We start from the raw sequence: 10,426 nt of genomic DNA, 5'->3' as shown, positions 1-10,426 counted from the left end.
TTTATGTTGTTAAAAGACAAATAGTAACCTTAGATGTAATTTTTATAGATAAGTCATCTGGCTCGTTTAGTTATTTATTGTTTTGAATTATTTTTAAAGCCCCATCCACTATTTTGGATACCTTTGTGATCACACACACACACACACACACACACACACACACACACACACACACACACACACACACACACACACACACGTAAGCGAGTAGTCCACTACCCAAGAAGCCTAGCCCTGGCTCTTACTGGGGGTAGCTCCCCAACCCAGCATGAGCCAGGATTGAGCATCTTCCCTTATTGACTTATCGTGTGGTCAATAAAAATTTTATCAACTGCATAATTAGTGAAATACCCACTTCTTAACATCCCTAACACACACACACTCAAACTCAATGCCAGTAATTCAACAGATAGCTCACATAACTTCACACAGTCTGTTTGTTTTTGTCTAGCATCATGGGAATAATCAGTATGTCCCAACACAGCCCAAGAACCTTTGATCAACCCTATCCCCCAAATACCAGTATAAAGATATCATCTTTACAGAGGATAGTCTAGTGATTAAACTGGCCCCTATGCAGGAATTTCTGTGGGGAGGAGGGCATTTTTTTGTGAATGTGGACCATAAGTTTTTAAAATATAAAGGAGTTCCAAATAGTCATGTAATAAGAGTGCATAAGAAAGAATAATGAAAAATTTGAGTGGAAACAGTGATTGGTAAAATGAGTTTGATATAACATGCTAGAAATGTACACAGTAATAAAGATTTTGTAGAAATTACCTCTTGGGATCATGGCGGGCATTGCAGCCACCATGGCCCGCCGCTTCCTCAGCCATCCCTGCCTGCTGCTGCTCTACCTGCTTGCCAGAGCCAGGTGAGTGCCAGGCCCAGACCCCCTCATAGGTAGGGGGCACTGTTCCCCCAGCGGCGCTGTGCTGCCGCCGGCCCATCCCCCCGCAACAGTGCTCTTCCATCCCTCTAACACAGTGGTTCTCAAACTTTCTACAGGGATCACCTCCAAGGGCTACTTTTCCTTTTCATTCAATCTTTGTCCTAGCAACAAGGGTGACTGTGATAATCATACTGTTACGTGGAAACTTAGCCGAGAGGAGCCAAACAAAGCATAAGTTCATTTCACATAAACCGCTGACCAGTCATCAGATGGACACTTTTACTCACTACAAACCTGTGTTAGATACTGTCTGAACCAGCAGCCATATTGTGATGTGTACAATAGCCTATTAACAGCCCCTTCAGCCATCCAGCCCTTTTATCATTGATAATGGCATAGTGGATACTAAATTTAATGTAAAGCTGTGTTGCCAGAGGCTTTGATCTCATCAAGATCTCTCATAAACTGAGTAGCATCAGACCCAATCGGTTCTTGGATACTAGACCTCAACCAGTGTGCTGTGTGGATAATTGATTAAACTCTTCTCCATAATCAGTAGTGACCCAGAGAAGAGGAGAGCCCTGTGCACTATGTCCAGATGTATTTCAACTGGGAACTTACATTCAGGCTACCCACATTTAAATTGCATAAGGTATCCTTTACCCTCTGTCCTGAAATGTTGCTGTGCACTCTTTACACAAAATTACTAATTGCAAATAAATTATCAGATTAATATACCTCTTTTAGTGTCCCTCAATTGACAAACTGATCCTATTTTCTGAAAAGGGATCTAGTATTCCTAAAGAGTTGTCAATTAGTTCATTTCAGTATATGAGCTATACACAAACCAGTCACTTCCCCAGTTCATGATGTAAAATCAGTCATTTCGGTCACATTCTAGTGTTTCTGCTCCCTGATGAGATATTTGAAATTTTTTATGCTCAGAGAAAAAAAAAGGTGTTGGTTCAAACAGCGACTCCCCAAATACAGTTGTTAACATATCCATGCAGATATTTGCAAATACAATTGTGGCTGAGTCAACCATTCAAAATTCAAATCAGAGTTCACAATCATATTTTTTATAGTATTCAACCCTGTACAAAAAGTGTGTTGAATGAGTTTAGTTTTTGTATGAAAGGTGAAAAATAAACATTACGTCTAAATTAGTAATGCTATTCATGACGAAAATCACTATTCTAAATACTAGCTCAGTGGTCCCCAATGCGGTGTCCACGGGCAATATGGCGCCCACCGGGCCATTTCTGTGTGCCCGCCAAGTGAACGGGACTAGCCCTGCCCCTGGGCGTGCGGCGCATGGGCAGTGCCGGCCCCGAGCACACGGCATTTGGGCGGCCTCACGCCTGGGTGTGCGCACAAGGGCTGTGCCAGCCCCAGGCACACAGCATATGAGCGGTACCGGCCTCTGGGCGCGCGGCACAGGAGTGGCACCGGCCCCAGGAGCGCAGCACATGGGTGGTGGCGGCAACGCCCCTGGGCATGCAGCACATGGGCAGCCCCACACCTGGGCATGCAGCACAGGAGTGGCACCGGTGCCGGCCCCAGGAATGCGGTGCATGGGTGGCATCAGCACCAGGCACGCAGCGTATGGGTGGCCCCGTCCCCAGGCACGTGCATGGCCCTGCCACCGAGTGCGTGTGTGGCCCCGCCCCCGGGTGCCCGGCACGTGAGCAGCCCTGCCCCCGGGCGCCCAGCAGCCCCAAAAGGTTGGGGACCACTGTGCTAGCTGATAAGCTGGATGACATATTTATACAGGGGAGTAAGAACTCACGACCTTAGACTTACTGTGTAGACCTTGGTTCTGGTTATGTATGATGGTGTTGAGATACACACCCACTTATTCTGGCCCCAGAGCAGCTAAGCATGATGTGGGCAGGAATGGGTGGGTAATGGATAAAGTCTTGACTACCCCACCAGCACTTATTGGTCTGTGCAGATGAATCACTGTGAGGTGGAGGGTAGTGGTTTATTGCTAACACTAAGTTAGGACCCTATTGTGAGGTTGACTCACCACTCCTGTTGGTAGCCCCAAGGAACTGGTTCTTTCATTAGTAGGCTGTTTCCTTCTGGTTGGTGTCTTTCCCATCCTCACTCCACACTCCTACTCCGGACCCACATCGCTCCCCAACCACGGTGTCCTCCTCGGGACACTGCCCTCTGGCAGTGCCCACTACTGTGGTCTCTTGTCCCCCTTTGGGAGATTTATTGGCAGTCCTGTGCCTCTACTGCCACTGTAGCCAATTGTGGCCTCCAAGCCTAGCCCTGCTGTCTCAGGGACAAGCCACAGTCTGTATGGGCCACACCCTCCTCCCAGGAAGGTATCAGCAGTTCAGTTTCATCAGCCACTGTGGCACCAAAGTCTAGCCCCTTACCGCAGGGACAATCCATAGTCTGTTTTAGCCAGGCCTTGGTGGCAAAGTGAGGTGAAAGGGCAGAGGGGTCAGGCCCACCCACTACTCTGGGTCCCAACTCAAGGACCCTCTGGCAGCAGCCTTGTCCTGCCCTCCCCTCTACTCCCCTTTATTACCTCTAGTTCCTTGGGCCTCTTCCCTTGTGACATTTTCCATCCTCCTGGCTCTTGTAGCAAGGCCAGTAGCTTGGCAGGTATCAGGCTGGAGCCTTCCTCTCTAGCCCCCCTGTGCCTGCCCAGCACTGCTCTTCTGAAGGTGCTTCTCTGGAAACCAGGTCCTGCACCTACCTTGATCTGAGCCTAACTGTTCACTCTCTTCTGAGCAGCTCCATATATACCGGATTGCCTCAGCAACCCACCCTCTGGCTGACTCTTTAAAAGCCTCTCCCTGATTTGCCAGATCTCTGTGAAGGCTCCCTTCAGCCTGCTTTAACCCCTTTCAGCCAGTGTAGGGCAGCTGCTGCACCACAGACCTCCAGAAGCAAAGAGGTAGTAGGGGAGAATTCTAACTCACTAGACCACAGTTTTCTCTCTGGGAGGCTTCTTAGAGTGTGATATCTACCTGCTACCACTTACTATGGGTGGAGGGTAGTGGTTTATTGCTATTGGGATCAGTCCTTGTGTTCATTCAAGCCCTAAAGCATTACCACATTTTTCAACTAAAGGAATTAGTTATGTTAGTATGGGGGGGGGGGGGGAGATTCTCTCTGAAGTCATTGCTGACATCTGACAAGCTTCTGCTTAAATATCAACTCAAATGGTTCCCTCTAGAATTACACATTTCTGTAAGAAATAAAAACACTTACCCACTGCAGCAGAGCCATGAGTGGCTTTCAAATCCCATACATGCTAGAAAAGGAAATAGACTAATTTCCACTGCACACTGCATAGTGGAAATTTGAAGCCTAATTCTCTGCCCATCTTTACTGATTAAACAGACAATACTAAAAAGATGTGCAAAGCAATCTTCTTTGGATGCAAAAATCAGCAAATCTGCAGTGTACACAAATCTTTGCAGATGAACACATCATATCTCTGGATTAGGAATAAATATTCAATCATCAGAATCCAGCGCTGCCAGTACATTACAGAACGTGTTTAATGTCAATTCAAATTTGATGTGAATCTCAAATTTTAGAATATTTTAAGTAACACGTTCATTTGGCATTCTGAACTAGTTCCTCCCTGCTGTGACTCCACAGAACTCAATGACATTACAGCAGGGAGGAATTTAGAACCAAAAATATATCCCATGTGTCCTCTGCCAAACAAATCAGGAAAACCTGTAAGTGAATTTAGCCCTGACAGAGCAATGCAAAGCCATTTAAATAAATACTATCTGGCAGAGCTGAAAAGCTCTTTTACATTATTAATTGTGTACTGCAGTAGCACCTAAGAGTCCCAGTCATGGACCAGAGCTCCTGCTAAATGCTGAAGAAACAAACCCCTGTGGTGTGTGCAACCCCAATTTTGTAACTTAGCTTGTTGCTGGGGAAGGGAGTGAGGGAGAAAAAGGGAGAGGGAGGTGAAACTGATTAATCTCAAACATTACAACCCAACAGCAAGAAATTTAGAGTTGTAAAGTTTTCACTTTAGCTTATTCAAGATTATTGGTAAGAAAATGTTTATTTGCTTTTTAATGTGTCCCTTTAAGCAGATTGTATGGTCCATGAAATCCAGAGAAGTCTACTGTAAAATCCCTTGGAGTAAACTTGCATGAATGATTCCTTTGAAGGACTTATCCATAGCTACACAATTAGATAGAAATGAGATAGTTCCTCTAAGCTGCAAACGTTGTGATGTTTATAGAAATCCTTCTGTGGTTCGATATGTGAACTATCATTTCTCACATCAAATAAATATAAATAAACAAATGCAACCCTCGGTTACACACTTGCAGTTCTAACAGAAGGCAGTGGGAGCTGAATACGTATAGCCAGTGTAGGATTTGATCCATGTTTCATTTGATAAAAGCCTTCATTTGAAGAAGACAATTTATCATGTATGTGTGTAATTTGCCAACTACATATGACATATACAGTAAAAACCTGTGTTATCTGGCACGCTTGGGGATTAGGGCATTCTAGTTAGCTAAAAATTCCGATTATCTGAGGGTCCCATCAACCTAGGAAAAACCAATGGACAATAAGAGTAAAACTCAAGTTTTTAATATTGGTGGCTACCAGCAACCGACACAATGGACCAATTAATTAACATCAAACCATTTACTGAAGAAAACTGATATGCATCAAATAAACTCCTGCATTTTTCAAGCAGTTTTTGCGGTTAAGGGGAAAAAAAGGTATCTGATCCTTTAAATTACACTCGGCAGCGTCATAACATTGAATCATTTGATCTCCCTCTTGTTCTCACTCTTTCTAAGCAACCACCGTACCGCCACCATAGCCTCGCTTCCTCAAAACATTTCTCTGCATTCCTGCTGCACTCTGGATCTGTATACATGAGGGAGCGTCAAGCTGGGAAATCGGCTGCTTTTTTATAACCACCATGTTGTGCCAACTCCTTTCCTTGACTATCCGGCTGTAGAGACCCTGGAGATGAAATCGCATCACTCCTCATATATACCTCATCCACATACCCGATGCACACAGTTAGGGTCCTATTGTACTAGCCAGGATCTGAACTTCACCTTAGATTAACTCAGATGTTTACATGCTGAAGGGAGAGTGGTATGGAAGATGGTGGCTATGTTATTTTATGACCACTGCTCATTTAACCACACATTACTAGTTCCCCTTCAGAAAAGAAAGAGGCCAAAATAAAAACTATAGCTGGACTTGAGCTATAAATTTGAATCTGAGTATGACGTTCAGGCCGGTTTGAATGTAGAATCCCTTCTCCAACTAATGTGATAAGGTGGATATAGCACAGGAGTGGAGTCCAGGGATCTTAGAGTAAAATCCTGGCCCCAGTGAAGACAATGGCAAAATTCCCATCGAAATCAATAGGAACCCAGGAAATCAACCCTGGTTTCTATTAATAGCTCTGATACTTAAATTCTTTCTCTGTCAGTAAAATGGGGATGACCCACATTAGTAAGGCACTTTGAAATCTACAGCTAGACAGGGCTGTGTAGGAACTAAGTATTATTAGCATAGGGAAGGACATTTAATAGACACTTAACTGTACTAAGCAACTGCAGCCTCTGATGATATGAGCATAAAAGAGCTAATTTCAAACAACACAACACTCAGCATGCAAAACTACAGAAGAGCCCAGCTGCTGCGAGGCTGAATGAAGCATTCTCTCTTTCCGCCTACAGAATACATCCCTTCTTCTGGGTGTGGCGGGCAGGCTGTGTCGCCGCACGTCTCCTCAGTCTCCAGGGTCCCATCAATACTGGTGTCTGTCACACAAACAGCATCTGGTGGTGATTTCTGAGCCCTCATTATTTAAGACAGTTGATCCTAGGCTTTTCTCTGCATAGGTCTGATCTCCATTTCTTTTGAGCAGCTGAGCCTCTTGCTAGTGCAGGTTTACAATGCTCATTCAAAAAAAGGAAACAATCTGTCAAAGGTTTTGCTCACAAGCCACGGCCTTGAGTCAAGACTAAACATGTTGCCTTCTGTCCACCCCAGCTAGGGGCAAGTAGTTAAAAGCTAAACAACAAATAAAACCACAAGCCTGGCACTGCAGAATTTACTGGTGCCAAATATAGCAGACAGAGCTAATATCCTAGTGCATTGCAGAAAGCCACAGAACACAGCATCCAAGTGACCACAGTGTCATAACAAAATTAATGGCAGAGTCAAAAGGAAGCAAAAACCATCTGTATTATGTTTCCTGCCTCACTCTCTCTCAGATTCCTACAAATTGCTCCTCCCTCCATTGTTGCTCTTGACCCTGCCACTCCTCCCCCACCCAGAATGAGCCTTCAAGATACTCCACCAGACATGCCTGTAACTAGGCTTGGTAAATGTAGGCAAATGTTGATCATTTTGATAATCGAAATTTACATACATGCAAAGTAAGAAAAAACGTTGCTTGAGAGCAGACTAGAGTTTGATTTAAGGATGCTTACCTGGTACATTTTGGCTTATGATGTTAACAGTTTGTGTTTTAATTTTTATAAAGCTAACTTTTTGAATCTCAGCATCTGTTCTCATTCAATAATTATTGTCTGCTCTCTCCCCCACCCCAATAATTTTCCAGACCTGTGAAAATTCAAAACAGATAAAAATAGGAAAATTGCTTAGAATGTCGCTATTAATCAAAACTATATTTAAAAAAGTAAAATTCTGCCAACTACATATGACATATACAGTAAAAACCTGTGTTATCTGGCACGGTTGGCGATTAGGGCATTCTAGTTAGCTAAAAATTCCGATTATCTGAGGGTCCCATCAACCTAGGAAAAACCAATGGACAATAAGAGTAAAACTCAAGTTTTTAATATTGGTAGTTTTGTAGTGTGAGGAAGTTGGTCTCACATTTCTATTTTAAGTTAAAGATGATTAGTGCTTCTTAAATAAAAAAATTGTTAAGCCAATCATGGTAAATCAAGCCAGGCCTGTGCACCTGAAGATGTGACAGTATTGTGGCTGGGGGCAATGCCAGTTAAAGTTTACTGGTTAGCAGAGTGCTGGATGACAAAGGTTTCACTGTAGCTAGATAATCATTACTGAACAAATACTGTAATAATATGAACTTACTTAGATTTCTTTAAAAATGTTACTCTCTACTTCAATCCTTCAGCATAAGATATCAAAGCTTCTTCCTTAGATTAGGGCAAAAACTGCAAAGTGTATTCTCACATTTTCATTTCAGTGGTATTTATAATCCCTTTTATTTGCTTTCCATGTGCACTTACGTGGTGCAAATGACTTATACACCAGAGTGTGTTAACTCTCGGTAAATGAAAACTTTAAAGGCATGTGAACTATCCAAATTTTGATCTTTCCCTAACATCAGAATGATAGGAAGTCCAAATTGCATAAGTATTATTTATATTAGAATAGCTCACAGACAGGGATATCCTTAGTGTTCATGGGTCCCTATGCAGCATTATTAAACGGGTGCCACCATGCACTGTGCCTCCCGGGAAAGGAGGCAGGGGCAATGATTTTTTATAGATGTGATTTTATAATCTTCAACAATACATTAATGAAATAGTTGTCAAATGCCTGTTAAATAGCTTCATTACCACTTGATTGGCCCTTTCACGGGTTCAATGTTCTGCTAATAGCTCTAGCTAGCTTTTTCACTTAAAGTTAACTCAATCCTTTCTGGAGGATAGTAACAGAGATGTAGCCATGTTAGTCCGATCTTGCTGAAACAAAAAAAAGGACTATGTAGCACTTTAAAGACTAACAAGATGGTTTATTAGGTGATGAGCTTTCGTGGAACAGACCCACTTCCTCAGATCAAATTCTGGAAGAGAATTGGCATGACCATATATACCAAAGGAATACAATGAAAAAAAGTGAACACATATAAAACTGACAAATCAGATTTAGAACAGAAGGGGGATGAAGGGGAAGGCTAGTATCTTTGAGATAATGATACTAGGGGTGATAATTGGGGAAGCTATCTTTGTAATGGGTAAGGTAATTAGCATCTTTGTTAAGGCCCATTCGTAAAGTGTCATATTTAAGCATGAATGACAGTTCTGAGGTTTCTCTTTGTAGTCCAGTGTTAAAGTCTCTTTGAAGTAAGACACATGTAGTAAGGTCATTAAGACTATGCCCAGGTTGGTTGAAATGAAAAGAAACTGGTTTATCCTTGTGAAGATGTCTGATGTCTGATTTGTGGGCATTAATTCTTTGGCGAACTGTCCGAAAAGTTTGTACAATATACATCGCAGAAGGACACTGTTGGCACGTGATGGCATAAATTATATTTCTTGATGAACAGGAATATGTGTTCTTGATCTTGTAACTGACATGGTTAGTGATGGTGTCACCAGAATAAATATGTGGACAAAGTTGGCAATGGGGTTTGCTGCAAGGGAAAGTTCCAGGGTTGGTATTGGTGTGGTATGTCCTGTGGTTGTTGGTAAGAATCATCCTGAGGTTAGGTGGTTGTCTATAGGAGACTATGGGTCTGTCCCCCAGAGCCTCTCGGAGTGTAGTATCCTGTTCCAGTATAGGTTGTAGGTTATTGATAATGCGTTGGAGGGGTTTAAGTTGGGGGCTAAAGGTGATGACAAGTGGTGTTCTATTGTTGGTTTTCTTGGGCCTGTCTTGAAGTAGATGGTTTCTGGGTATTCGTCTGGCTTTTTCAATTTGTTTTTTTATTTCCCCCGGTGGGTAATTGAGATTTACAAATGCTTGGTAGAGATCCTGAAGTTTCTGGTCTCTATCAGTGGGATTAGAGCAGATGCGGTTGTATCTAAGGTCTTGGCTATAGATGATAATCATATGGTGCGTCATGGATGGGAGCTGGAGGCATGTAAGTAACTGTAGGAGTCAGTGGATTTTCTGTAGAGAGTGGTATTTAATTGACCATTAGTAATTTGTATTGTGGTGTCCAGGAAATGGATCTCTTGTGTAGAATGGTCCAGGCTGAGATTGATGGTGAGGTGTAGGTTGTTAAAGTCTCTGTGGAATGCGTCCAGTGTTTCTTGGCCATAGGTCCAGATCTTAAAGATGTCATTGATATAGCATAAGTAAAGGAGGGGTAAAAGGGGACGGGATCTGAGGAAACGTTGTTCTAAATCAAGCGATTAGAAACACTATCCCAGAGGATACCACAGCCAATCTGGTAGCAAACCTATGTGTGACGTAGTGGGGGTACCTGGCTGGTTTCTATGCTGCTGGCTCTGGGGTAACCCCCACTGGCTGTCGGGACCACGACCCAGCAAAACAGGATGAGTCACTATGCAAACCAGTGGCCAGACACCCCCCATGGAGAGGAACAAAGGAAGGTGGAATGCTGCCTTGGCTGGGGGGCAGGGCTGGAAGTTAGTGAGTTGGTTGCTGGCTGTCGGAGGGCATGGAGGAGAGCCTAGGGGAAGGGGCTGGAGTTTAGGGGCCCAGTCTCCCCCATCTCAAGGGGGCCTGAGGCATCCTAGCCCAGTTCCTGTAACCAGATTACATCTGTGCTGCGCTGTGCTGGAGGAGCAATAAACCACCCTCAATTCCACT

The sequence above is a fragment of the Pelodiscus sinensis genome, chromosome 10 (assembly GCF_049634645.1).
Source record: "Pelodiscus sinensis isolate JC-2024 chromosome 10, ASM4963464v1, whole genome shotgun sequence".
In the NCBI taxonomy this organism is placed as follows: domain Eukaryota; kingdom Metazoa; phylum Chordata; order Testudines; family Trionychidae; genus Pelodiscus; species Pelodiscus sinensis.
The sequence above is the reverse complement of the archived record's forward strand: the minus strand, read 5'-3'. Positions refer to the sequence as shown.